Source organism: Pelodiscus sinensis, chromosome 14, assembly GCF_052426305.1.
Source record: "Pelodiscus sinensis isolate ZL-2025 chromosome 14, ASM5242630v1, whole genome shotgun sequence".
Classification (NCBI taxonomy): domain Eukaryota; kingdom Metazoa; phylum Chordata; order Testudines; family Trionychidae; genus Pelodiscus; species Pelodiscus sinensis.
In genome coordinates this window covers 11,346,890-11,374,781 of record NC_143065.1, presented here as the reverse complement: position 1 = coordinate 11,374,781, position 27,892 = coordinate 11,346,890, and the positions used below count along the sequence as shown (strand labels likewise).

The 27,892-nt window shown below is 54.0% G+C and overlaps 1 protein-coding gene across 2 annotated transcripts in view; it reads right to left on the bottom strand.

The window, feature by feature from the left end:
* CSK (C-terminal Src kinase) overlaps positions 1 to 27,892 on the bottom strand; it is a 64,574-nt gene that overhangs the window by 30,699 nt on the left and 5,983 nt on the right. The window lies entirely within an intron of this gene.

Here is a 27,892-nt window from a genome sequence, read left to right as displayed (position 1 = left end):
GGCGAGCAGCCATTTGGGCCAGTTCCAAAGTGCTCCAAGGGCCCAAGAGGCACCAGGACCTGCCCCCATTAGACCCTCCAGCTGGAAGGCTCCAGTCCAGCTGCCACCAGCCTGGGGGTGCAGCCCCTCTCCACCCGGAACGAGACCCTGCCCAGCGCTCTCGGGAGATACCAATCACAGCGCCAGGCCCGGGGACCCGAACCTGCTGCCTGGCTGCGCTCAGAGCCGGGGGGAGGAGCCAGGCAGGGGGGAGGAGCCAGGGAGCAGCTTCACACTCACCCTCTCAGCCCGGCCACTGTCTTGGCTCACGAAGGGGCCACAACTTGAACGCAGCAGCTGCAGGATCTGCCCCGCCCCCACTATCCAGGTGCCTGGTGCTCACCTGGGCTAGTGGAGTCCAAGGGCTGGATTTTTTCAGCGGGAGAGGCCGGAATTTCAGCAGCCCGGCTACCAAATTCTCCAGCCCCAGAGCTGGGTTTCCAGCTGGCTCTGCCCGTTCGCAGGCTGGCAAGCGGAGGATCTCCCCTCCGAGGGCCTGACAGCAGGCGTGGGCGATTGGAGAGGCAGGGCGGGAGGGGGGGTGAGTCAGGACACAGCCCCGATCTCAGCACATGGAGAGGCCACGCTCACTAAGAGCCAGAGCGTGGGGCACCCCCGAGAACTCCAGGGCCAGCAGCCGCCGAGGGCGCAGATGGAAAGGGACCGCCGGGGGGAAAGCCGGCAGCCGGAGGAAGGCCGGCCGCAGCCATAGGTCTAACGCAGAGGCCCAGTGAAGGTGGCCAGACAAAATGGCAGAGTCAAGCATGATGCGACTGCCTGATGGAGGTTTGTTCCGTTTGTTTGTTTTAAACCTGTTGCCTATTAATTTCATTTGGTGACCCCTAGTTCTTATACTGTGGAAATAAGAAAATAACTTTTTCTTATCCACTTTTTCCATCACACTCAGAAAAACTCAAATGTCTGAGAACAAGGACAGCAGAGCCTTAACTGTGCCTCACCGCCCACATAGCCTTAACTCTGCCCCACTGGACTGCCAGTGCCACAGGGCATTAGGGGCATGTGCTGCAGTGCCGGGCGACCTGCCCCAAAGAGGAGGAGAGAAGGGGTGTAACCGCCAGGGAGAGGCAGGCACAGGATGCGCTGTTCCCAGGTATCTCCGAGTGGAGAGCCACGGATCTGAGCTCCCAGGGACACAGGCCGTGGGGGGCCACAATGCTCCTGGCTGCCCCCTGACGCAGGGAGAGCGCGGCAGGGATCCGTCCTGCTGCTTGGAAGGAGAAGGGGGATTTAGCCGTGATTAAAGGAGCTCGAAGTCTTCGCTGCTTGCCTGGGTGGGGGCATCAGGTAGGAGGCTAGATGGGCACGTAACTTGGATGCAAAAGGATGGAATCCACTCTGAGGGGCTTGTTAGCTGCTGTGGTGAGGCAGCCCCATGGCTTGGGGCCCATACCGGGAGGGGGACAATCCCGCCCTGAGCCTGGAACCCGACCCTGCTGCCCTGATGGCTCTTTTCCACCAGCAAGTCATGAGGAATTCAGGTACCTTTGAGGGGGGACGGGGGGATTTCCCAAGCATCCCGGGTTTGCTTCTCCCCTTCTCCCTGTCCAGTCGCTCAGCAGGGGCCAATGTCACCAGAGAGAGCCTATTAACCCATCACTGACCTCCCAAAGGGATCTGCTGCATGGGCAAGGCAGGAGAGCAGCTTTGGGGACTGGCCGGAGCCACCAGCTACCCAGTGCAGCAGCTGGCAGATAAAGGAGCCACGGGCCCATCCCGCTGGCTCGCGACTGGGCTGTCATGCAGCAGCCAGGCAGAGGACGGGGCACTGGGAAATACTCAAGGACAGTGGAGCAGGGTTCTGTCTCCTTCCAGGCCGATTGGCATGGCAGGGGGCAGGATAGGGAGAAGGGAAGTATCCATCCTAGAAATACAGAGAATGTACAAATTCTTCACCAAGCAACACACCTGGGATGCCAGACACTGGGCGGGAGGGGACATACCTCAGCCCGATCGCTGTGCTCGGGGCTGTACAGACACAGAGAAAGAAACACCCTTGTTTCAAAGAATCCACAAACTAATCCTGAAGTCAGCAGGGCTCTGTGCAGGCTCACCTCGCTGATCTGGGAGGAGGCGTGGGACCCAAGCTTGCCGACATAACGTACAACCCCCCAGGCCACTAAAAACAGAGGTGGGCCTGTTAACCTCTGCTAAAACCTTGACCTCGACTGGCAAGCTGTCGGCTTAATACACAAGCTCCCCGCTCCAGCACTGGCCCCTGCCGGCTACCGAGTGCTGAAATACAAACTGCCCCCTCTGCGCTGGGTTTTGACATGCAAGCGAACCGGTGTTTAAAAAAAAAAAAAAAATCCACCATTTTCGCTGCTGCAGACCAGCCCTAGGCCTGGAACAAGCGGTGCAGCATCTCAGCCGCTGAATGAAACGAAAGGAGATTCTCTGCATGTCAGCGAGTGGAGGGAGACAGACTCAGAAGAAGTTGTTTTCAGTATTTCAATGTCTCCCCGCTACCCTCAACCCAAGAATAGCAACTGCCAGAGCCAGCCCAGACTTACTGGGGAAAGGGAAGGGGCAGATGGCTTCAGCCAAGCTACTGAGCATGCTCACATTGTGGGAGCATGCTCAGTTGAAGCCAACCAGCAAATGAGGGCAGGGTGACCCTGCATGCGCCACCATGGCTCTCTGGCCTGCATGGCTTTTCTTTGCAGCCCAGTTCCAGGATTTTTCAGTGCTCATTCACAGCCCAAAGCCCTTCGTGTACAAAGAGGCGAAGTTGCCCCTACCGCAGCCTCCTAAGAACGGCCAGACTGGGTCAGGCCAAAGATCCATCTAGCCCAGTATCCCGTCTGCCGACAGTGGCCAATGCCAAATGCCCCAGAGGGAGGGATCACAACAGGGAATCCTCACGTGATCCCTCCCCTGTCACTCACCTCCAGACAAACAGAGGCGAGGGACACCATTCCTACCCATCCTGGCTAACAGCCATTGATGGACCTAACCTCCATGAATCTATCTAGCTCTTTTTTGAACCCTGTTAAAGTCCTGGTCTTCACAACATCCTCTGGCAAGGAGTTCCGCAGGTTGACTGCGTGCTGAGTGAAGAAAAACTTCCATTTGTTTGTTTTAAACCTGTTGCCTATTAATTTCATTTGGTGACCCCTAGTTCTCATACTGTGGGAATAAGAAAATAACTTTTTCTTATCCACTTTTTCCATCACGCTCAGAAAAACTCAAATGTCTGAGAACAAGGACAGCAGAGCCTTAACTATGCCTCACCGCCCACATAGCCTTAACTCTGCCCCACTGGACTGCCAGTGCCACAGGGCATTAGGGGCATGTTCTGCAGCTGCCATCACTGCGTTGCATGCAGCTAGATTGCATGGTGGAGAAATTAGCTGGAGATGCTTGGAGAAGGTGCTGAACCCCCCTCTCCCCGACACCCGCGTGTGATGACGGGGATGCAGGTCTACCTTGGGAAAGGCAGGTGGCCTCCTTGCAGCAGGGTGTGGTGTAGCAGGCAGCAAAGCGCAGTGGTTCAAGAAAGTCACTGCAGGCTTGGTAACTGACCAGGGGGCTAACTGGGTGACCCCTAGAGATACAAGGGGTGCCACCTCTTCTGGTGTACTGAGACCAGGGAGTGAGAGCACAGCAGTGATGTGGCACTCAAAGTGTCCTGCCATTAGGGTACAATTAGCCAGGTAACTGACATCACGCTGGTCAGTTACTTCCAGTGGCCTTGCAGCCAGCCTGCGCCCTCATGTTCCACCCCCAACCTCCTCGCTGTTATGTGCCCCAAGACAGCTGAACTCCTCGCGCACTGTGAACGCCAGTCACGCTCCTCCCGCATCATCTCGGCTCCATTTCAATCAGCTGTGAGCCAGATTTTAGCAGCCCCAGCCTCCAGATACTCCGGGGAGTCCTTAACTTTTCCCTTAACTTGCGCCACGTTAACTCGATAAGGAATCCATTCAACGGCAAAGCAATACGTGCCAGGTTGGCACTAGGGATGGAAGAGTGTAGTCGATGAACTGAGAAGGAAAAGCTGATCAGTTAATACTATAGACTGCACACTTCCCTCCCTCATCACCCCCGCCAGCAGCCCGGCTCAGTTGTGGCTCATGCCAGGTCTAGAACCTACTCTTGCTGCACCTTTGCATGTAAAGTGTATTAGGAGTCAGGTGGGCAGGCAGCCCGGCTCAGCTCTGGCTTGCACCGGGTCCAGGAGCTCGGACCCGCCCCCCCCCCCCCCCCGTTAGACAGGGGCTGCTGCCACCCCACGCTGCGAGGCAGCAGCACTGGGTGACAGGTAGCCAATCCACAAGGGGAGCTGGTTTTGAAACTGGATCCCCTTGTGGACCAGCTCCCTCCGGGCACGGCATGCTGCCTCTGATACACTGGTTGCCGGCCCCGCCCCCACCCCCGGGGAATACAGAATAGTCCACTAACCGATCAGAATTCAGGAGGTTATGTGACTATTCAAGTAACCGATATTTCACATCCCTTGCTGGAACCAGCGTAGCCACAAAGGACTCGCCCAAATTTCAACCCTCGCCCGTAATTAAACGGATGCGATTTTTTGTCCCCATGCTTCAGCCACGGGTATAAAGTAAACGGATTCCCCCAACACCGCAGAGGAATCGGAGCCACACCCTGCTTTGGAAACAGGCGGCCTGCAAGCAGCTGTTCTCCAAAAAGGGCTATTTGAGGAGCTTGGTGTTTTTTTAAATAGTAACCCACAGACAAACTAAATATAAGTCACTGGAGTTGCTCTATTTCGGTGCGACCCGGCAGCCACAGCAACCTAAACACGGCAACGCTACGAGGTGCAGGAATGAAAACGGACCCACCGAGGGACCACACCCACCCAAGCAGCCGCACAAACGCAAACTCCACCGCTCTCTCTCCAATGCCAACATCAAGGGCTGATCTTCAGCCGGGGCTATGCCTAAAACCCAGCCTGGTCTAGATACAGCGCTCAGGCCTGGGAAAAAGCCCACCCGTCGTGCAAGGTGGTTAGGTCGACCGACCCCCTCGTGTGTAGACGCAGCTGGGGTTGAGCACTTCTTGGAGGGCTGAACTAACGACACTGATGGAGAAGCCGTTGTGTCGAACAGGAAGCTGGGCCGCTGCAGTATAGACACGTCCTCATAAGAAGGGCCAGACTGGGTCAGGCCAGAGGTCCATCTAGACCAGCGGCCAGTCTCCCGACAGTGGCCGACACTAGGTGCCCCAGAGGGAGGAAACAGAACAGGGAATCATGTGATCCGTGCCCTGTCACCCATTCCCAGCCCCAGAGAAACAGAGGTCAGGGACACCCTCCCTACCCATCCTGGCTAATCAGTATTGACGGAACTACCCTCCATGAATCAATCTAGCTCTTCTTCGAACCCTACCTCCATGAATTGATCAAGTGAAAAATACTGCAGTGGAACAGCCATGTCAGTAAAGGCCGGGGGAGGGCGGGGGGCACGGTTTACAACAGAGTTATGTCAGTAAAACCCCTCCTCGAGAGACAGGTACAGTGGGGTAAAAGCACTTGTGCTGGTCTAGTTTGTTTTAAGGATGTCATCGTGTAGCCGGTGAAACGATGAACCAATAAGTGGATGCTTATCGGTTAACGCTACCGGCTACACGCATTCCTCCTCCCGCCCCGGCAGCTCTGCCAGTATGGTTTTTAGAGGGCTGCCCAGCAGCCTGGCTCACTCCCGGCTCGCGCCGGGCCCGGGAGCAACCCTCGCTGCGGCTCTGCAGGAAACGTCATTTAGGAGCAATTGCAGAGCCACAGTGGGGGTAGCTCCCAGAGCCGGGACCGAGCCAGGCTGTATGCCCGCCGGCTCCTAAAATACTCTTAGTGCAGAGCTGCAGCGGGGGGAGTTGCCAGACCCGGCGTAAGCTGGGACCGAGTGCTTGCCGTACTCACCCTTATCGATTCATCGCGTCGTCGACAGCACGATTAACGAATGACACATTTCTCGTTTATTCCTCTCGCCCAACAGGTAAAAAGCTACGCTGGCAAAAACGCCAGGGCAGACACTGCTATGCAACAGAAGAGCGTCCGTGGCATGGTTTAAGGCAGCCAGAGAGCAGGGCTGGGGAAACTAAGGCCCTGGGGCTGGATACGGCCCCCGGCTTGCCTGGACCCTGCCCCCTATGCCTAGGTGTGGGAGGGAAATGTGGGGAGGGTCTGTCTCCTTCTCAGTTGGGGCCACATCAGTGGCAGGGGGCGGTTTGTTTTGTTTTTGCTTCTCACTTGTGTGCGGCCCCCCAACAGATTTTTCTGTGGGTCCACGACCCTGATCCAAAAGAGATCCCTCCGCCCGCCTTAAAGGCAAAGGCCAGATAGGAAAAACAGACCATCCTGTGTGAGCACCTGCCAATCACAGCCGCCAACCTCAGCCAGGACCTGCCCACGAAACCCAGCAATGGCAATTATCGTCCTCCAGGAGCCAAGACTAGTCTGTGCCCCGGCAGAGAGGAGGAAGGACCCAGGTGCACCAGTGCCTGCTAGGAAATGAAGGCGTGAGATGTACTCAGACAATCCTAGCAAGTGACTGACACCCACATGCTGCAGAACAAGGCAAAAATCCAAACTGTCACTGCCATTTTGACCTGGGGGAGGGGGGGAATCTCCAGTTTTAATCATGGGGGGTCCCTTGAAAACAGACTTAACCCCGCAGGGTGCCTGGAACGACTACGAGCAACTCCCCTTTTATTATTTGCACTGCAGCTTCCAGCCCCAGCCTGGGTCGGATCGCACGGCGCTAGGCGCTGTACAAACACAGAACAAAGAGTTCACTGTCTCTGAGGTTTCGTTCTTTCCCTAACTAGTGCTGAAATAATGTGGCCATTTAAATGCAGCCCCCGTGGGTGGGGGCATTAGCACCCAGAGGCAACGCTGCATGTCCTTGATGCCTGCAGGGGTTAGGCACGCAACACCTTTCAGGATCGGGCCCTACAGCAAGGGAAGAAGGAAGAACATGGGGGTGCACTAGGGATGTAATCGTGTAAATGATTCACCAACAACCTAGGCTTATTGGTTGACGTTCACAGTTACACGCAGGCTCCTGCCCTGCTCCTGGGGAGCCGGATGCCACCCCCACGCTGCTGCCTCTGAATTAGATGTAATAGCATGGGGCAGCAATGGGGAGCCAGTGAGCTCTGGGAGCAGGCTTTAAAGCCGGCTCCTATCACACGCTGGCTCCCGGGGAGACTGCTGCTGCTCCATGCTGCTGCCTGTCGCTGGTTCCCCGGGAGCTGGGTGGCAGGTGGGAACCACACCGCACGTAACCACTGACATTTTTCAACAGTTACTCAGTTACACACATTTTCACATCTCTAGTGTGCACGACTGTTGCTGCACAGGCTTGTAGATTGTTGCTTGGTGAGACAGGTAAGCTGCCAGGTTAAGGGGAGACCCTTTCCAGACTCACAAAAATTTGGGTGGCCTTGCACAAAGATTACATACGAACGGCCATACTGGGTCAGACCAAAGGTCTATCTAGCCCAATATCTTGTGCGCCGACAGTGGGCAATACAAGATGCCCCAACAGGGAATCCTCACCTGATCCCTCCCCTGTCACCCACCTCCAGACAAACAGAGGCTAGGGATACCATTCCTACCCATCTCACTAACAGCCATTGATGGGCCTAACCTCCATGAATCTATCTAGCTCTTTTTCGAAAAGTCTTAGCCTTCACCGCATCCTCTGGCAAGGAGTTCCACAGGTTGACTGTGCACTGAGTGAAGAAAAACTTCTGTTTGTTTTCAACCTGCTGCCTATTCATTTCATTGGGTGACCACTAGTTCTTATATTGTGGGTATAAGTAAATAACTTTTTCTTATTTGCTTTTTCCACACCAGTCATGATTGTACAGAGCTCTATCCTATCCCCCTTAGTCTCCTCTTTTCTAAGTTGAAAAGTCCAAGTCTTTTGAAGCTCTCTTCATATGGGACCCGTTCCAAACCCCTCATCATTTCTGTTGCCCTTTTCTGAATGAATGAATAGATCCATTCTATTGGAAACAGGGGATGGGGGGGGAGGAAAAAATCTGAAAGAGCTGGAATTTCTTCCCTATTCCAAGAGCCAGGCCATTCTAGCCACCAGGCTGTGTGCGCCCCTCTATGGATCCCATGCAAGTTTCAGAACACCTGCACAGTGTTGGATTGCATGGATCTCCACTGGTCTCTGTCAGCCCGTGCGTCTGCAGTAGCTGAGGTCATGGCAGGGGGCAGGCCGAGAGCGATCACTGGTAAACAGGCCAGCCCCATGACTTTTAAAGTAGCAGCAAGGGGATGATGTAAAACCAGCATCTTTTCTGAACAAGGTCACGCCTCGTCAGTGCTCAAGGTTACAGCCACTTACAGCTGGGCCCAAAGTAATTTTGAACAGCAAGGTGGAGAGGGGACAAGCTTCTGTCTGCAGCATCTTTCTGGCGGGAGACCGTGCACAAGCTATAAGAATGGCGACTTGAATTTGCAAGTGAAAGAAAAAGAAAAAAAAAAAAACCAACTCTGCCAGCCCTGCAAACTCAACTTGAGACCTCAAGCCGAGCAGCCCTGAACCGGAATCATGTAGGCACCACTGCTGCGGAAGCCTTTTGCACAGAGACAAACTGATCTGTGACTGCAAAGATCTTCACTGAGGTTACGAATCTAACCACACCGGCATCAGGAAATGAAAAGTTAAATCTCCCATAGCAGCACTGAACTCCCACGCTGCAAGTGCTAAATATATTCAGACTGGCCTGTTTGTGAGGGTTTTTCCCTGATTTTAGGCTAATTATGGCTGATTTTTAGGAGGTAAAAAAAGCTTTTTTCAGCAGTTTTTTAAAGTTAGTTTCTTTTTACGTCTGTCAGTCAGCCCCCCCCCGAAGAAACCAATTCTCCCAGAATATCTCGTAGTCAAGGGGATTTCAGGAGCTTTACTCTAGCTTGATCTGAACTACAAAGTCGAGTTCATGTCGGGCATCTTACATCACGCCAGCATCTCTACCAGAACGCTGCTTCTGCCCAAGGAAGTGGCCTGTGACTAGGATGTTCACTGTCGACTTTGTGTAGAAACGTGTAACTGCTTGAATTTTTAGCGGTTACACATTTGCACGGGGGTGGGGGTGCAGGAGCTGGTGCTCCTCACAAGCCAGCTCCCTGCAAGCACCGGCTCCTGCCCCTCTCCCCCGCTGCCTCTGATAAAGAGGCAGTAGCATGGGGGGGGGGGGGGAGGACAGGCGGCTCTGAGAGACCAGTGCTCAGGAACAGCTGGCTTAAAAGCACTGGCTCCGGCCTGCCTTCCCCCCTCCCCCACAGCCTCTGAAGTAAGCAGCAAGGGGCGGGGGGGATGGGGTAGACAGCTCCGCAGTTTAAAAGCTGGCTTCCCGCGTGTATCTTCTCCTCCTGCCCCCCCTTGTACTGCTGCCTCTGATAGAGCAGCAGCAGCGTGGGAGGGAGGAGAGACAGGCAGTTCCGCGGGTGCCAATACACACGGGCATCCGGCTTAAAAGGCAGCTTGCCGCATGTACGGCTCCCACCTGCCCCCTTCACATTGCTGCCTCTGTGGGATGCGGGGGGGGGGCGCCCACCTCCCCCCTCGGGGGTGCGTGCATATAGTTATTAGCATTAACTGATAAGCCCAGGCTCCTTGGTTAATTGCTTAAATAACTATACGCCAACATCCCGACCAGCTACACCGACATCATAACTCTGTGCTTAGGTCAGTGTAGTTAGGGCAATGCAGTGGCCCTGTATACACTGCCTTCCTTACACAGACTGCTGGTGGTCATTCTTGTCAGTTTCAGGGCTGCTTCCAGCTCAGAGCAGCAGATGGGTCTCACCCTGGAGCCTTGAAAGGGACAAGAATGTTTAATTTCACCGCTGACAGGTTTCATCCCATGAAACTGACCAGTGCCTGGCTCATAGCTCAAGCTGTTGCCCCGGGGTAGGCAGGAGCACCAGCTGTGAGCCCTACATGGCTGTCCATGCCCAGCATGCCCCATTTCACTCAGTGAAAGCACTCCTGGTGAGGACGCGCTCCTCCGGCACAAAGAGAGTAGCCTGGACACCCACCACCGATTGAATTACAGTGGAGGCTGGGTGACCTAAATGAAACTGACCTAATTTCATAGTGCACATGAGCCTTGTGTGTACTCAAGTAGCAGCCACACACCAAATCCGGCTAACATCAGAAGGTGTGGCTAAAAATGCCAAACAAACCCTAAAGCCCAAAATAAGCCACCAACCCCACATGCTTTGCTTGCTGAACAGAGGAATGAATAGAGTCAGTGCTTTTTTTGTGATGGTACTGCCCGGTATGTAGTACCAGCACCTCCAGTCAGAGCTCAACAACTTTTCCCCTGGAGTACTGGCACTTTTTTTTTTTTAAACACACACAAAGCACTGAACAGAATAGAATGTGATATATATCTATCTCATAGAACTGGAGGGGACCTTGAAGGGTCATGGAGTTCAGTCCCCTACCCTAACGGCAGGACCAAGTACCATCCCTGACAGATTTGCCCCAGATCCCTAAATGGCCCCCTTAAGGATTGAACTCACAACCTTGGGTTTAGCAGGTTAATGCTCAAACCACTGAGCTATCCCTCCCCCCATGTCACCTCACTTTACATACTTCTAACAGCCTCCCAAACAGCACAACAGTTCACAGGACACAAGAACTTACACAGAATTAGGGATGTTAAATTTAGATTAATGGGATAATGGAATAGTCAATGCCATTTGCATCAACCATTCGATAAGGGCACCTCCGCCTTTGAAGTGTAGCAACAGTCCCAGGGCTGTTGCTACACTTTGAAGTCGGAAGCGCTGCAGGGAGCACGGGGCCAGCGGGGGACTCAAGTAGTCCCCGGCTGGCCCCTGCGGTGTTTCAAAGGGGCAGCACCGCATGGAGCCCAGAGTCAGCAGGGGAGTCCCCAGCTGACCCTGGGTTGCACGTGGTGTTTCAAAGCAGCAGTGTCATGTCTGGCCCCGGGCTCGACTTGGCGCTGCTGCTTTGAAGTACCCCCCATTCCCCCCCCCCCCCCGCTGTCTCTTTGATAGTAAAGACACAACCTCATAAGAATGGCAAGTGGGGGGGAGCAACTAGTCGACTAATGTGTCGACTGTGCGATAAGCATTTCCTTATCGCAGTGGTCCCCAACGCGGTGCCTGCTGGTGCCATGGCGCCCGCTGGGGCATTTATGTGCACCCACAGAGGGTATGTCTACACTACAAAGTTAGTTCGAACTAACTTAGTTCGAATTAGTTAATTCGAACTAAGCTAGTTCGAACTAACTCATCTAGAACTAAAAACTAGTTCGAACTAGCGTTTTGCTAGTTCGAACTAGTAAGTCCACATTAAGTGGACTCTGAACAGGGCTTAAGGATGGCCGGAAGCAGTGCCGGCAGGGCATCAGAGGAGGACTTAGAGCGTGGAGATGCTGTCTCAGGCTAGCCGAGGGCTGCGCTTAAAGGGTCCCGACCCCCACCCCGGACACACAGTTCTAAGGGGTGCCCCGCTTGCAAAGAAGTTCTGGCTTGGAGTGCCCTGAGTGCCCACACTGGGCACATCACACCACTCGGCCATCAGCCCGGCTGCACTTGCCGCAGGCTGCCATCTGGGGAGAGGGGGCAATTGGGGGGCTGCAGGAGAGCTTCCACCCCCAGAAGCCCGCAGAGCCAGCCCAGTCCTCCCCATCGGGGGCACGTACCCCATTCCTCCCTCACCTCCTTCCACTTACCCTTCCCTAGCCCCCCTTCTTATTGATGTACAAAATAAAGATAACGTTTCTTCCAACATTGACTCTGTCTTTATTGAACAAAACTGGGGGAGACTGGGAAAAGGAGGTGGGAGAGGGGAAGAGAAAGGCTGGGAGAGGGGAGGGCAACTAACATGATCAGGGGTTGGGAACAGGTCCCAGATGAAGAAAGGCTACAGAGACTGGGACTGTTCAGCTTAGAAAAGAGGAGACGGAGGGGGGACAGGATAGAGGTCTCTAAAAGCAGGGGTTGGGTGGAGAGGGTGCATTCAGAAAAGTTCTTCCTGAGTTCCCATCAAGAAGGACTAGAGGACACCAAAGGAAAGGAATGGGTAGCAGGCTTGAAACTAGTAAGAGAAAGTTGTTCTTCTTGACAAAGCAAAGAGTTAACCTGTGGAACTCCTTGCTGCAGGAGGCTGTGAAGGCTACAACTAGAACAGAGTTTAAAGGGAAGTGAGATAAAGTGATGGAGGTTGGGTCCATGGAGTCCTATTAGCCAGAGGGTAGGAGTGGAGTCCCTGCCCAAGGTTTGTGGAAGGCTGGAGAGGGATGGCACGAGACAAATGGCTTGGTCACTGTCTTCGGTCCATCCCCTCCAGGGTCCCTAGGGTTGGCCGCTGTTGGCAGACAGGCTACTGGGCTAGATGGACCTTTGGTCTGACCCAGGACGGCCATTGTAAGCTCAGGGCTCAGTGTCGGGGGTCTCAGTGGACCCCCTTGATTTTCATGCACACCTGGTCCTGGGTGGCCAGGCTGGCAGCTCTCCTGCCCTAGACGGCCACTTTCCTGTGCCTAGTGCGGAGATCGTGGACGAGGTCCACGATGTCCGCACTAGCCCAGGAAGGTGCCCGCCTCTTGCGGTCCAGGGCAAGCTCCCGGGAGCCGCCAGCCTGGTCCCGGCAAGAGGGGGTGGGCTGGGGGGCATCGGGTGGGTGGCTCTGTGCCGTGCCAGGTGCAGGGTCTGCTAGCTGGGTGCTGGCAGGCTTGCACCTGGCACGGGCACCGTAGCCAGCCCGTGCCCCTTTAAGGGGTCCGGGGCCGGGAGGGGGGCATAGAGTTTCCCTGGTGTTGGCCAGAGTGGCCACCAGGGAAACCTGGGGAGGGCTAGCCTCCCACTAGTTCGAACTAAAGGGCTACACAGCCCTTAGTTCGAACTAGCTAGTTCGAACTAGGCGTTAGTCCTCGTAAAATGAGGTTTTCCTAGTTCGAACTAAGCGCTCCGCTAGTTCGATTCAAATTCGAACTAGCGGAGCGCTAGTGTAGCACCTATTAAAGTTAGTTCGAACTAACTTTGTAGTGTAGACATACCCAGAGTGACCAGGGCCAGCCCAAGCCATTCTTGTGCCCCCGGGTGCCCGGCAGCCCCGCCCCCAGGTGCCCGGCAGCCCCAAAAGGTTGGGGACCACTGGCTTATCGGAGAGTCGACTAGTCCTTCACATCCCTACACAGCATAGAACTAGGCCCCCAGTAGGGATGTAAAATAAGGTTAATAATGTAACAGAAATGCGGGCTCAGAGCGATAAAGCTTAGGCTGCTCTGGCCGGCCCCCTAGGGCTGGAGCAGCCCCTGGCCAGGACAGGCAGAGAGCTGCTCCAGCCACTATCGGTTACCCAGGACCCGTTAGCCTCACTTGTTAAGGGGGAGACTTACCAGTTAACCTTTTACATCCAAATCACTGGCTGCTGCTCCAACACAAACTCCCAGGGCTCGGCAAACCACCCAGCCCCACGACAAAGAACCATTTGTCCACCAGGAACAAAAGTAGCTCCTATCGGGTAGTTGATAAAACCTCTCGATCTGGTTTTTGGGGAGAGGGGTTATCGCTGTTTTAACACTGGAGTGAAACTCCTGGGCTGGCCTTTTTCAGAGCCCCCCAGTGCTCTGGGGCTCTGCTGCATCAGACACCTTGGACAGGCTGGATTTTCTGGAAAGACTGAGCAGCCGGGGCCTGAAGTCTGAGCTGGAAAGACGGCAGAGCAATTAGCTAGCGGAACCGACTCCCAAGGGACAGGGTGGATTCTCTCGCGGCAATGTCTTCAGGTCAAGACGGGTGCCTTTCTGCGTGACAGGTCCAACACAAGCCACTGGGCTGAATACGGAGAAATAGGGTGAAATGCGACGGCATGTTTTAGATCACACTAGATGAGCTAATGGCCCCTTCTGGCCTTTAAAAAGTTATGAATTATAAATCTACTAGAAGATTTACCCAGTGTTGTTTTTTGGAACATAAAATGAACATGTTCCGCTCTACTCTGCGCGGATTAGGCCTCAGTCGGAGGATTGTGTCCAGTTCTGGGCACCACATTTCAAGAAAGATGTGGAGAAATTGGAGAAGGTCCAGAGAAGAGCAGCAAGAATGATTAAAGGTCTAGAAAACATGAGCTATGAAGGGAAAAAAACTGAAAGAATTGGGCCTCTTTAGTTTGGAAAGGAGAAGACTAAGAGCAGACAGGATCACAGTTTTAAAGTATCTAAAAGGGTGTCATAAGAAGGAGGGAGAAAAATTGTTCTCCGTGGCCTCTGAGGATAGGACAAGCAGCAACAGGCTTAAACTACAGCAAGGGAGGTGTAGGTTGGACATTAGGAAAAACTTCCTACCTGTCAGGGCAGTTAAACACTGGAATAAATTGCCTAGGGAGGTTGTGGAATCTCCATCGCTGGAGATATTTACGAGCAGGTTAAACAGGCACCTGTCAGGGATGGTCTAGGTGGTGCTGGGTCCTGCCATGAGGGCAGGGACTGGACTCAATGACCTTGCGAGGTCCCTGCCAGTTCTAGTGTTCTGTGATTCTATGTTGTAACACGTCACTGACCCAGAGGAGGAAGAGCGCTCTAAAACCCTTTGGTGGGCGGCCCTGGAACTGCTAAGGAGATGGAGGTTAGGTGAGCAGCGTGTCATGGCCTGGAACCCCACTGACCCCTAGACCGAGCCGGCATGTAACAGCCCAGATCCCCGCAGGGCGGCCACCATTAAGGCCCTGGGCCAGGACACGGTGGAGGGATCAGTGGGGTGGCAGGTTCCCCCAGTGGGAGTAAAACCCCTGCACTTGTCGGCTCTCTGCAAGGGAGAAGATCTGACTCCTGCCTGGCCAGGACTTGAATGGACTGCGTTCTGCTGCACCGCCGGGGGTAGCCATTTGTTGCCCTGACCCAGGGCTGTGCCTTATGACGTTGGCCTCTTGACCTGTGTGTGTGTGTTAACCCCTTATCTGTTTGCCCCACCCTGACCCAGGGCTGGGCCCTACAAACGATCTCTCGGTCAAAGTCTTGGCCGAGGCACCTGAGGGAGTGAGCAGGGCTGCCCGCTGACAGTGGACCCTGTACACGCACCGTGGACATATGTCCAAGCTTTATGTAAATCATGGCTCTGGGGTGAGGTTGGCGATGAGGGGTTCAGCATGCAGGTTACCGCAAGAGGAGAAGACTACGTCAGCAGGCACGGCCGAGGGAGGGGTGTTCCCTGGCTGAGATGTGTCCAGGTTCATCTGCCCTCTGTGCTCCCTCACCAGAGTAAGGAATGCAGCAAACCTCACTCCCGGATAAAGGTGAACAGCCAGCAATGTTCCTGTATGAATCGGGAGGGGGAGGAGGGGATGGCTGAGGTCCCCTCCGACCTTCCTATAGGGTGCCTGGGGGGGGTGGGAAGCTGGAGGAATCCCAGGCTGCCCCCGCCCCAGTCAACCCCTTTCACCTGCCTGGCGATTCATCTCTTTTCTGTACAATTTTCTCAGAAGCAATCCCATTCTAGGCACACCCCATTTTCCTGCCACAGCCAAACCCGCACCTTGCTCTAAGCGACAACACGAGGAAGCTGCGCACTGAATTTGGTGGTCCTAGCTCTGACTGTTCAGGAGTTCCTAGACAACCAGACAGCTTCACTCTCTTCGATATATATTAGATGGAAATCCGATCCTGTCTCCCATTGGCTTACCCAAGAAACGAGGCTCTCAAAAATCACCGTGGAAAATGGCCCGGCACCTGATACATCCAAGATGAACATGTCAAACGCACTCGGCATTGTGGGTTAATGGGATTTAAACACAGACTTCAACGGAGCTCAGCCCGGCCAGGCTTGATCCCGCCTGAAAAGCTCGTGATTGAACATGTGCGCGCTGGGCCCAACCCATGTGGCTACGAGGACTTTCACTTTTGTGCGGGTGTTCTAGCTTGGAAGCCTAATTCACCACCACGTAGGGGTTTTGCGTTTCATGTCCTGGTGGTTGTTGCAACGGAGAAGACAATAAGAAAAAAAAGCCACCTCCGTTAATGACAGAAATCTGGTACTGGGAGGTTGCCTGTCACCATTCGCTCTGCTCCAGACACAGGTGTGCCCTCACCCTCCCTGCGGCCCTGGGCTCACGCCACAAACAGGGAAGCAGCATGCAAATCTAAGAGCTGAATTACTGCCAACACTTTGCCTGCCGAGCGGAAGATCTGAACAGGGAGCAGGTCTGGCAATTTTCACTCACCTCTTCGGGTACGTCTACATTGCAATGAGGCACCCGGCCTGGCCGACGCTGGTTTGCAGGCCTGTTTCGCTGCGGGGCAGACGTTCCGACTCATACTGCAGCACCAGCTGCGGGACCCGCCTGCCTTTCTAGCACACACCAATGGTCTGTATTCCCCTCCCTTCCCCCACGCCTGCCTCTCTGATGGCTGCAGACCAGAGCCCAGAGAGCAGCTAGGATAGCTGGAAGGAACACAATCCGCCCAGATCCCCCGAGATTCTGACTGCTTTCAACTACTGGATCTAATCTAATTGACTCCGCTATTTTCTGACATCCCTTCCGCCCAAAGCAGACTCTCTTCCCAGCCCACTCACTGCGATCCACAGGGCAGCAGCTGTTTCTAGCTGCTGCTAGGACACAGATAATTGATGCAGAATAGGGTTTTTTGGGGGGAGGGGAAGGTAAAGGGAGAGACAGGGACATGGAGGGCCAAGCGGTTGGATTACCAGCTTGATTAAAATTGGAGCAGCATCCCCCAGCCCTTCTGCCGAAGCTCCGAGCTCAACAGTCTCAGAGACACAAGTGCTGCTGGCCGGCTTTTGATGATGTAATAGGCAGGGCCCTGCCTTCTGAGCAGGTACAGAAACTGGAGCACTAGGGGGCGCTGTGCTGCCGGGGGTAATGCTTTCTGAAGACTTAAACCTGCACTTAGAACAGAGGTTCTCAACTCGTTTCTGTCCATGGACCACCAGGCCAATCAAAAAATTTTCGTGGACCACCTCCAGCACATGTAGCACAGGGCGAACGCCACAGCAACTGCTCAGCATGACGGCGGCAGCTACACTGATGCTCAGAGCCTCAGACGGAAGTTACTGGCAACACAACGCGGTTGCATCCTAGGTGAGGCTATGGATGATGCGCCGCGTGCTTGTGAACACGGCGTAAAACAGCCTCACACCGTGTGACTTTGGACAATGTTCCCGTGGACCACTGAAAAAGTCAATGGTCCATGGACCACCAGATGAGAACCACAGACTTACAATCACAGAACCATAGAACTGAAAGAGACCTTAGGAGGTCAAGTCCAGCCCCCTGCTCTAGGCAGGGCCAATCCCAACTAAATCACCCAGCCAGGGCTTTGTCAAGCCGAGACGTAAAAACCTCTAGGGATGGAGAGTCCACCCCCTCCCTAGGTAACCCATTCCAGTGCTCCACCCTCCTCCTAGTGAAATAGTTTTTCCTAATATCCAACCTAGACCTCCCCCACTGCAACTTGAGCCCATTGCTCCGTGTTCTACCATCTGTCACTACTGAGAACAGCCTCTCTCCATCCTCTTTGGAACCTCCCTTCAGGAAGTTGAAGGCTGCTATCAAATCCCCCCTCACTCCTCTTTTCTGCAGACTAAACAGACCCAACTCCCTCAGCCTCTCCTCATACCCTGTGATTGGTAAGACCTCGGAGCACTGTGTAAAAGAGATCATCCAGGCTCCTGCCTAACACTCCCCCTATACAGCAAGGGGAGGGCAACAAGGAAAGAGTAAAAATGTTTGCATTGGAAAACCCAGTACTGCGTCCTTTTGCGGGCGCAAGACTAGGGATATAAGCGACTCGTCGACTCTCCGATAAGCAGAAGCTCATTGGATAGTCATCACGCTAGTGGACTAGTTGCTTCCCCCCCTTGCTAGAGGCAGCAAGCAGGACAGAAGGGGTGCTTGAAAGCAGCAGTGCTGTGTGGAACCTGGAGCCAGACCCTGAGCTCCACACAGCGCTGCCGCTTTGAAACGCCACATGCAGCCCAGAGCCAGCTGGGGAGTCCCCAGCTGGCTCCTGGCTCCACAAGGAACTGCCGCTTTGAAATGCCGCAGGGAGCACAGGGCCAGCAGGGGACTGGTTGAGTCCCCCACTGACCCCATGCTCTCCACAGCACTTTCGCCTTTGAAGTGTCGCAACAGCCCCAGGGTTGTTGCAACACTTCAAAGGCAGAGGCACCCTATCGACTAATCAAACAGTCAATGCAAATGGCATCGACTATTCGATTAGCCCATTAATTTAAATTTACCATCCCTACTGGGGAGATCTGGCTTTATTTCCTGCTCTGACACATCCCTCGGCAGAGGGAGTAAGTGACTTGCCTCATCATAGCTATAACCCTCCTCCCCTTCTCCCGTTCTTCGTCTGTCTCGTCTATTCAGACTGTAAGCTCCCTGCGGTAGGGTCTGGACAGCGCCTAGTACGCTGAGGCCCTGGAGCTTTCAGCCATCAGAGAACCCCCTACAGAGTGGAGACAAATTTAAACTTGCGTGAGGTTTATTTATTTATTTATTTATTTTTTAAATCATTGATCTGTGCCAGGCCAAAGCCTTGCAAAGCCAATCTGAAAGTCTGCGCTACCACAATGTATTATACGGCTAGTTTATCAACGGATTCGTTTGTACACGCTTTATTTATTTACTTAATGCCACTCCCGTTAGGTACCGCAATTGAATCTTACAGGAGCAGCATACCGAGGTTACCAACATGAGCCCAGAATAACAGAATTTCTCTCGACATATTCATCCTCAGACACCCTGTGCGGCAGGCTAGTGCGTTTGCCTCCTTCCAAGGATGGGAGAAACCGAGGCGCAGACAGACTGAGAGGACGTCTGCATTGCAAGTGAAGGTGCGACTGTAGCACCGATAGCCAGTGCGAATGTGCCTTTCATCTATCTAGCAATGGTGACAACAACGGAGAAGATGTGGCAGCATTGACTAGAAACAGAGTACTTACCCATGCTCACTTGTACTACTATCACACCTTCACTTGCGGTGTAGAGGGGACTAAGGGGTTCAGACCCAGCTTCTGAACAGGGAGCATGATTAACCATTGGAACAGTCTGATCAAGGGACCAGTGGATTCTCCAGCTCTAGATATTAAGTATCTAAAGGGGTGTTACAAGGAGGAGGGAGAAAACTTGTTCTCCTTGGCCTCTGAGGATAGAACAAGAAGCAATGGGCTTAAACTGCAGCAAGGAAGGTTTAGGTTGGACATTAGGAAAAACACCCTGCCTGTCAGGGGGGTTAAGCACTGGAAAAAATTGCCCAGGGAGGTTGTGGAATCTCTATCACTGGAGATCTTTAAGAGCAGGTTGGATAGATATGTACCAGGGATGAGATAGACGGTGCTTGATCCTGCCGTGAGGGCAGGGGACTGAACTTGATGACCTCTACAGATCTCTCCCAGCTCTAGTGTTCTATGTCTCCGAATCTGGACAGCACGCTTTATTGGAAGAGATGGTTTAGCCCAACACAAATTACTGGGCTCCGTTCAGGGGTAATTCCCTGGCGTGTGTGTGTTATATAGCAGATCAGACTGGATCTAAAGGCCCTGCTGGCCTTAATCTCTATGAATCCGAGTCAGTCTGTTTGTGGGACAGTGGGGTACAGAACCTGGGTCTTCCCAACAAAGTCTGGATCACGAAGGCCCTGATTTTGCGAACGCTTCAGCATTTAATCACATGAATTGTCTCACCGATTTCAGTGGGAGTACACGGGTGCTTAAAAATCAAGCACGTACAATACACACTGGCAGCATTAGGGGCTACAATTGTGTGTGTGTTAAAAGCATCTCACAGGCCCAGAAAATCTGTCATTTTCAAAACAAAAAGTTGGCACCGTTACTGGGGACTTTGAAAATTTCAGTCTGTGAATATATAAAAAAGCCAGGACCCTGACGTTAGGACGTTCCACTGGTGTTTAGATACCGACGTGCTTTTGAAAATAACACTGTCTACAACACGTAGGAACAAGAGTCCCTCTCGGACTTCGGTCTGCAATCCTCAGGAAGAAGCACAGCCTGCTCAAAGCCCTGCGCCTTCTTTGGTTTGTGGAAGGCTCAGTGTATCCGAAGAGGATCTCGATGACACACATAGTCCAGGCTATTTGCTTCTCAAGGCTGTGCTTTCATGGATATGTTTTTCACACCAAGGCAGTTAATGGGGCCTTTTCCACTTGCACACTGAGCAAGTAAAGTGTGAAACTTCATAACAGAAAGAAAAACCTATGTAAAACCAAAAATCCCCCCTCACCGTTAGCATACAAAACAGCCACATCAGCCATTAAGACTGTAAAGTAGAAAGAAAGACTGAGGAAGATGTATTTAAAAATGTGATTTAAATAAAAAATAGATTTCAGTGGAAAAAACCCCACATTTTTAAAAAAAATCACTTACAAATAATTTATCAAATTTTTTATCCACCTCAAGCACAGCACCTCCTTACTGAAGGGTGCAGATCATCACTTTTAGAACTAGGTAAGTACCATCTAATAGAGCGGCTGCTGGAAGAACTGTAACCCCTGTTTTTTTATTCATACCAGGAATTACTCTTTGGCTTGGGCTCTGAGTTTGCTCCCCACTAATGTCCGAGGTATTTGTAAGGAACACGGGTGTGTCTCGAGAAAGTTTCTGCAGTCTTCTAGTCTTTTGTATGCTAATTTACTGCAGTTGGGCCAGCATTCCCCTTTCAGTTTTACCGGCAAAAATGCGTGAAGAAAGTGAACGTAAAGCTGAGAGGCAATTATAAAAACCATGTTCTGTCCTGCATTTACAGCAGAAGTCGGATTATCCGAACTCCACGAGTGGTCCAGAACTAAACTCCACAAGCCAGAGACTCAGAGACATTCACTGCACATTTGGAATCTTTTCTAACACATGTGAGAAAAATCCTCATCTGCTCATTGAGATTCTGCGAGCAGAGAAGGCGGCAAAATGTCCTGAATAAGCCCTTCATTAGGAGTTATTTGCTTGGATCAAGCTGCTTTACCACATCATAACCTTCACCGCACGTGCTCGGCTCCCGAAGGGCTTCACGCTTTGGATCGCGTCAGCCACACTGAATTTCCGACGGAGGATGGATGCCGTTTATAAGGACACAGCGACACAGAGGCTAAGTCGAGACTTCAGGCTTCTCTCGGAAGAAGCTTTTCCGGAAGAGATCTTCCGAAAATACTCCTTCCGAAAGAGCACGTCCACACTGCCAAATCGCATCGAAAAAGCGATCTGCTTTTTCGAAAGAGAGCGTCCACACTGATTGGACGCTCCCTCGCATGTAAGCTGTGATTACTATGGACGGAGTGGCCACCAGGGTGTCTGTGCTTTTTCCAGGAGGCCTCTTCTTTCAAAAGAAAACTCTTTTCCCAGTCCACACAAGCCTTTTTCTGAAAGAGCTCTTTTGGAAAGGCAGTCTTCCTCGTACAACGGGGATTACCACTGTTGGAAACACCCCTCTGTTCTTTCCATTCTTTTTCGAAAGAACACGATTGCAGTGTGGATGTAATTGAAGTTTTTTCAGAAAAATGGCTGTTTTTCCGAAAATACTCTGTAGCGTAGACATAGCCCGAGCGAACAGTTCAGGAGAAGGGAGGAACACAGGGTCCAGCAAAGGGGGATTTTAGGCAGGAACTGAATGACCCATTTTCTTAGAAAAGAACCGAAGGGACTTTGAGTATCCCCCCCCCACACACACACCTCCCGAGGACAGTTGGGACGACCCAGCGTGGCTGTGGTTCTGTTCTAACCCAGTGGTCCCCAACCTTTCGTGGCTGCCGGGCATCCGGGGGCGGACCGTTCACGCGCCGGGCATCCGGGGGCGGGTCCATGCATGCGCCGCATGCCCAGGGACAGGGCCACCCACGCACCCTGCGCCTGGCACCGCGCATGTGCTGCACACCCAGGGCAGGGGCCGCCCACACGCCCTGCACTTGGAGCTGGCACCGTGCATGTGCTGCACGCCCGGGGCAGGGGCCACACACGGGCCCTGTGCATGGGGCTGGCACCGCGCATGTGCCGCATGCCCGGGGCAGGGGCCGCCCATGCACCACGCGCCCAGCACCAAGCATGTGTGGCGCGCCGGGGGCGGGGCCAGCCCAGATGTTTCGGTGGGCGCACATAAATGCCCCGGCGGGCACCGCATTGGGGACCACTGTTCTAACCCCAGGGCTGTGAATCTCAGAGTCCGGGCCTATGGAAACAGGCTTGTGCCATGGGGCTACTAGAGCCAGTGCGGACATGCTCAGATGGGAATGCGACCTGGGCGCTCCTCCCCTGCTGCCAGGGATTCCCAGCGGGAACACCCACTTTTAGCCCTGTGGCAGGGACCCACGCCCGGGGACCTGGGCACTGAACCTGGCCACCCTGGGAATTTTGGGAGGGTTTTGCTGCAGACATACAGCCATGATGGGCAGAACATGGCTCTCCAGCCCATCTCTAAGATGGGGGTCTCTCGCTATACGGCGCCCCCTGACATGCCGCTTGGGAACGGCTTCTGTACTGCCAACGGAAAGAGCGCCACCTACTGACTGGCTGCAGCAGCTTTATTTTCTGCCAACATCTCCCTCCAAGCCGCTGCCCCAGACAGGACTCCATTTAGCTTACAAGCCCTGTTTGCAGACGGTCGCTTTTCCTTTCCACGTTTTATAACTGCGCTTTCCTCTCTAGATTTATTTGCAGGCTGCAGCTTGGCTCAAACCCTGACTGAGCCATTCCATTTTCAACCCCGCAGCACCGAATTTCGGGGGGGGGGGGGACAAAAGGGGAAACGGCAAATTTAACTCCAAGATCAGAAAAGGCTGCAGCTTTGGGAAGCATTAAATGGAAAGATCAACCAACCATTAGCCCCCTCTTAGGCAATTAAACCTCCCCAAGACAGTGGAGCACAGACAGAGTTTGCCGGCTAAAGGATCAGAGAGGAAAAAGAGAATCTAGTTTAGTTCCATCACTGCTCTACAAGGCATATGGCCCGGATAGACCCTGCAGCCATGGCTCTGAATTCCCCTATTGCTAATGGGGTAGTGCCACTCCCCAGCACACGGTTAGTCACCCTCCCCACCAAATCCCCATGAGAATCTGCAGTTTTTTCCCAGTAAATCAGATTTTACCCTGCACTGAAGCTTTGAGAGCCACTTCCCCAGAAGTTAAAATTGCAAGCAAGCAAGCAACCAAACACAACACAACAGGCTCATCCGTCCCTGCCCTGTGTGGTTCAGCGTCGGCTTTCGACAAAAATTTTCCCCACATATCTGGCCCTGCTATTTTTGGGCCTGCCTATGTGGGAGACTTGGGAGCTGTGGATTCTGCCTGTGCTCATGTTGGAAATTCCTCTGCCCTGGACGCTGGATGCAGAGGAGGCGAATGCAACCCACAAGGCCCTGCTGCAGAAGGAAGCCGGGATACAATCACAGCATGAAGAGGAAGTTATCGACCTTTCATCTTGGCACGTTGCTGTGCCAAAGACAGCGCCAGCTGCTCTCTCTCACCCACCCAGGGAGAACATGACGGGCAGTTGGATCCCGGAGGGAACAGTCCTGCCATAAACCTGTTGTGGCTGTGTGTGGGGAAGCAATTCACGCTTCAGCAGAGCAAATGCATTATCTGCCGGGCACTTCAGCAGCCTCAAAACGGTCCCTACTACTCCCTGGGAACGGATTCCCTGCTAGTGAAGGGTTGACGGCCCTGGAGGGCAAAGTCCAAGAACAGGTGCAGCGCGGAGACTGGCAGAGCAAACCTCGCCCTACAGAACCGTCCCCTGCCTGTCTCTCCGAGCTGTGGAGGGGAACTTGGTCTCCATAGCCCGTTCAGGTTCTTTGCTGGTACGAGACAGCTAGGCAGGAGGCCAGACGTGACATGGACACCGTAAGTGGGTTTGAAAGAGAGGCAAGACATCTCCAGGGTGGTGGTGAGGGGGGGGGGTGGAAGAGTCAGGTTGAGAGTGGGAAGCTAGCTCCATCCTTAACATGGGGAGAGGATCTAGCTCCACGAAAAGGGGGATTCCCTCCAGAGGATGATGAAGACAGTGGTGCACACCTGGGATTCTCCTTGGCCCCTTTGCTGTCTGCTCTGACCAGTTGGGCCTAAGTAGCCACAGCACATCTGGGGAGCCACTTCCAAACTGAACTTCAACTCACCTCGTATCCCAGCAGCCTCTCTAGCGGATCCAGCATCCGTACCAGCTAGCAGGGATTCTCTGGCCTGCAGGACGGGTCCAAGCTCAGGCCAGTTCACAGAAAGACCCCCCCACTGATCTCAGCGGGCACTGGATCAGGCCCTCTGAGAGCAAAAGGAAACAGGCGATTCCCATCAGCACTGCAGAACCGAACTAGCTGCTCTTCAAGATGCGGGTGCCCTTGTGGGATGCTGCCAGCCCAAGGACAGCTTTGGGAGGGGAATCCCTCAGCTCTGCACCCTCTCACTGTGTTTAAAGCCCACTCATAGGTATATGTCCATATATGTATATATATGTGTGTGTATATGGAGATGGAGATATACCTACCTCATAGACCTGGAAGGGACAAGAAGGGCCCAACCATAACAAAAATATAAAGATAATAAATACTTGTAAAACTAATCCTCCCTACTAATTCTGCGCCACAGCCCAACATTATTAAGATGGAATATTTTAGCTTTAACTTTTCATCCTTGGTTAACTGCTTGCGGTGGCTTGGAGAAAGATCAAGGCCATGTCAGTTTTACTTCCCAGTTTTCACTCACTGTCCCAATCACTTTCCCCTCAAATCCAGGCCAAAGCTTTGAGCTTTGTCCCCTGCAGAGCTCGCAACGCAAACACCGCAGAGCTGAGAACCGGACTATCAACAAGGGCAAAACTGACAGCGTGGGCCAGCAATCGCGGGCAAGTTGCTTTCCTGCTCAGGGCCTCAGTTTCCTCACCTGTAAAATAATTATACTAACCTCCTTTTCCAAGGGCTCTGAAAGCAGCCGACTAAAAGTGCTAGACCACGGCGAGGCATTCTTATGTATTGTCCAACCCTTGGGAAAAGCAAACAAGCGGGCAGAGCGAAACACTCACCGAGTTCTAAAAGCTTAACAGTCTTGAGAACTTTCAACAACACAGGCACCACGGTTATTTATGTTGTTTTCATTAATATGTCGAGAGGCATGAAGACTTCCTGCCAGGCTCGATTTTACAGCTCTCCTCTTCTCCCCCATTTTAAACCAAACAAGTCTAAAGTCTAAACTCCGCTGCCAGTGCTCTGTAGTATTTGGGGGCCCGATTCTCCTCCCACTGACTCCAGCATAAAGAGCACCCCTGGGGCAGTGGATTGCGTGGGTAACAGAGGAGGAGGCCCACAGCGGGAGACCAGCACGGCTCGGACCCCCGCATGCTCCACATAACAGTCACACCCGAATTGGAGACCTAGGGAGCAGATGCCACGAGAAATTTATTTTGCACGTTCCCGAGCCAGCTCCCCCCGCACCCGCCTTCTCGAGGATCTGATATTGCCCCCACGACCTGCACTTTTAGCTCCAGCGTTAGCGGCAGCCTTGTCTACATTTCCAGACTCTTCCCAGCTCCCGCTGCCCAGTCCCTGTTTATAACCATCTGACGTTCATGCAAACAATACGAGCCTTTGCTGGCCTCTAGCCACCTTTCTGCCCTCTTGATATGGGACTGCTGGGGGGCCCCAACGAGTCCCCCAGGCTCCCACGAGTTGCTTGAGGATTGCGTTTCAGCCCTTAGTGCAGCGGGAGCATCCGCAATGCTAGGGCAGCAGAGAGCGGCTTACATCAGTTCTCCGCTGCTCCCGTGCTAGGGGAATTTGGCCCTGGCTTGCAGCTTAGATGCCCCTGCAGCAGCATGCCGAACTTGGGGCCAAATCAGCCCCACCATGCACACATCTGGACAAGCCAGCGATCACACGGGACGGGGGATAGCAGAGGGGACTGAATTTATATCAGAGCCCGAGAGAGTCACTTGCAACCCGTGTCTCACTAGATCCTCAGCTACTCCCAGGTAGCAGCTGCGGCCTAAAGCACATTTGCTACCTGCACCCACACAGCGAGGTGGAACCATTTCCCTCCGACGCAAGGACCGATGGCTACATCCCCTACGATTCGACTGCTGTTTGGTGTTCTACCGGGGCCGGCCGGCCATGGGTGCCCTACCAGCGCATGGGGGGCCGCGGCAGGCTTCTCGAGGGACGTGGCCTGTCAGGATCAGGGGACCCCAGTGCTCCAGGAGCTGCACTGCCTGCCACCAGACGCCCATTGGCACCAAGCTAGAACCAGTGGGCTCTCCTTGTGCCACGCTGCTCAGTCTCTGCAGATTGGAACCGACCGAACTGGGGCGGCCTGCCGGCACGACAGCCCGAGAGGGGACCTGTAACCCACCCCAGCCTCTCCCTCACCTCCCGTTTCGGAGCTACGCTACTCAGAGCGGCAGAATCTCCCCGGGGGGCAGTCCGCTACCTAGGCATCACAATCACAGCCGGCCACGATTACCCCTTGAGGACGGTCCGGCTGGTAGAACTCCGGGGGCTGCCCCTGCATGCAGGCTGCCCCAGTGAGGCCCCGTCAGCAGCTCCTGAAAGCATCAACCTGCCCACTGGAGCTGGGGCTGTAGCGTTGGGCCTCCATGCAGTGCGGAGTCTCTGCAGCACAGGGCCTAGCCAGCAGCCACTCAACACGCCTGCATTATTTATGACTGTTAAAGGTGAGAGGGGAGAGGCGGGGTGGGGGAGGGAAACTTACAAGCCCAGAGCAGAAGCAGGGCAGCATCTTTGGTTACATAACAGAGGAGGCGCAAGGAGCAGAGAGACACAGGACAGGGGAGAGGGGGATGGGAACCAAGAGGAGCAGGGCGCCTGCCGCAAGGGGAAATCCTGCCACGGCCGAGATGGCACCGGGAGGCGAGCAACCACCAGCCCCACCGCCCGGGTGGGGAAGGGCCCATTCACATGCCAGCCCCAATTCACACCTCTGCCGCAGCCACAGGGGAACCGGCTCCAGCCAGGAACGGGGCAGCCTTTGCTGAATCCGGGCCCTCGCTTTGACTGGCGCTGGTTTCGTGACCCCAGGGCAGGACAAAGTGCCAGTTTCTTCCACGGGGGGAGGGTGGGGAAAGGGGGCGCGGCTGCCAGAGGATTTCATTGGAAGCTTTGTCCACTCACCCAAACAAAAGCTGGGCAAATCCTGGGGAACGATCTACACCCGCGGTGTCCACCACGCTAGCCACATGGGGCTATCTGGCCGGTTGAGTGGCTAGTTCGCTACAGACGCAGCCACTAGAGCGGCTGGTTGGACCCCACAGATCTACGAGCTACCCCCGCTGGCTGGAACAGGCTGCGTGCTGCCACCGCCGGTCCTACCCTTACAGAGAGTCTGCGCTGAAGTGTCCTGTGCCCTCCCAGTGCCACCGACAAACGCCTGGCATGGATCGGCGAAGGGAGATCGGTTAGCCAAACACTCCCAGGCCGCAGCCCTCCCAGGCTGCAAAACTCTGCCCTCCAGGACCATTGCTCGCTCCCAGCTGCCAGGAGGAAGGAAGGCGCAGGGGACTCCTACTCAGGGGCTGTCCAGGCACCGCTCTGGCTGTGGATAAAATAGACTGAAACAGGCGCCGGTGCCAAGGCGTGGGGAGGGACCCTTAACCGAGCCAGAGGGAGAGAAGAGCCGTCTCCCTCTCACCCTTAGGCTACAGCCCCTGGCACTCTGAAAGCAGGGTTATTTGCTGCTCTGTCGCTTGGCTGCTGTGAACCGGAGTTCTTCCACACCGGTCTGCAGCAACCACAGACAGTACACACCAGACGCTGCTGAGAGTTGGGTGTGGGGGGGTGCGGCCCCACAGGGGTGGCATTGCGGGCTAGCTACCTCCAGGCCCTGCCCCTTCTGGGAGCACTGTGCCAGCCTCCT